The sequence below is a fragment of the Myotis lucifugus genome, unplaced genomic scaffold (assembly GCF_000147115.1).
Source record: "Myotis lucifugus unplaced genomic scaffold, Myoluc2.0 scaffold_13, whole genome shotgun sequence".
NCBI lineage: Eukaryota > Metazoa > Chordata > Mammalia > Chiroptera > Vespertilionidae > Myotis > Myotis lucifugus.
Genome location: NW_005871061.1, coordinates 8952313 through 8954126, shown reverse-complemented (window position 1 = coordinate 8954126; position 1814 = coordinate 8952313).

The window sequence follows — 1814 nt, the reverse complement described above, 5'->3', positions numbered from 1 at the left end:
TGCTCAGATGCTTCTCCTTCTGATATCCCAATGATGCGTATTTTGTTAAGTTTCATGTTTTCCCAAAGCTCCCTTAAACCATCCTCCTGATTATTCTTTTTTAAAAAAATTTTTTATTGATGTTTTACAGAGAGGAAGAGAGAGGGATACAGAGTTAGAAACATCAATGAGAGAGAAACATCGATCAGCTGCCTCCTGCACACCCCCTACTGGGGATGTGCCCATAACCAAGGTACATGCCCTTGACCAGAATTGAAACTGGGACCCTTGAGTCCACAGGCTGATGCTCTATCCACTGAGCCAAACCGGCTAGCGCCCTCCTGATTATTCTTTTTTTTTTCTAATTGCTGCTCTGATTTGATGTTTTTGTTTTTGTTTTCCCTTGTCTTCTAATTTGCTGATTCGATCCTCATCTTCTTCTAATCTACTCTTCTAATCTACAGCTTCCAGGGTAATCTTTATTTCAGTTAATGTCATTCTTCATATCTGATTGAGCTTTATTCATTGTATCTATTTGTTTTAATGCTGATATAGTTTGCATGAAGTTCCTTAGAGTTCTCATGAAATTGTTTGAGCGTCCTAATAACCATTACTTTGAACTATCCTATATAATAAAAGGCAAATATGCAAATTGTCCCCATTGACTGGGAGTTTGACCAGGAGTTTGGCCAGGGGGTCGGGCTGGCCAGCTAACTGCCCATGGCCCCTCCCCCTGGCCAGCCTTGCCCCCGATCAGCCCCAATCAGGGCGGTCTGGCCAGACCCCACCCATGCATGACTTCATGCACTGGGCCTCTAGTGTATCTGATAAATTGCTTGCTTGCATTTCATTTAGTTATTTTTCTGGAGATTCCTCCTGTTCTTTCATTTTGGGCCTGTTTCTTTGTTTCCACATTTTTTCTGTTTCTTTGTCTATGGGAGAAGACTGTTATGCCTTGCAGCCTTGATCGGGGTGGCCTTCCATTTGTGTATGAGCTCAGCCCTCAGGCTTGTTGCCTGTCTTATCCCTGACCACATCATGCTGACAGTTATACAGGTGCTAACAGAACAAAACAAGGCAAAACCAGACCAAACCAAAAGTTACACAAAGGCAAAACAAACAAACAAGCAAACAAAAGAAAACAAAAAAGCAAAAAGTAACAATACAAACAAAAAACTCCAACAATAATGAAAACAAAAGCCTCTACCAAAAGTCTTAAAAACAGACAAACAAAGAAACAAACAATAACCATCAAACAGACACACACACACAAAAAGAATACTAGAAGACACAAGATCAGAAGAATGAGAGGAGGAATAAAAAAAAAACTAAAGTAAATATATAAAAGAGAAAATGAAAGCAGAAAAGGAAAAGACAAGAAATAGGTTAAGTATAAAAATAAAAGGTAGAGCCCTAACCAGTTTGGCTCGGTGGATAGCACGTCTGCCTGCGGACTGAAGGGTCCCAGGTTCGATTCCGGTCAAGGGCATGTTCCTTGGTTGTGGGCACATCCCTAGTAGGGGGTGTGCAGGAGGCAGCTGATCAATGTTTCTTTCTCATCAATGTTTCTAACTCTCTATCCCTCTCCTTTCCTCTCTGTAAAAAAATCAATAAAAAAATATATATTTAAAAAATATTTAAAAATAAATAAATAAATAAATAAAAATAAAAGGTAGAAAATAATGAATAAAATTATAATATTTTAAAAAAGTAATGATCTATCTATATAAAAGCCTAATGACCAGTTGTCCAGTCACTATGATGCACACTGACCACCAGAGGCAGATGGTCAATGCAGGAGCTGCCCCCTGGTGGTCAGTGTGCTCCCATAGCCA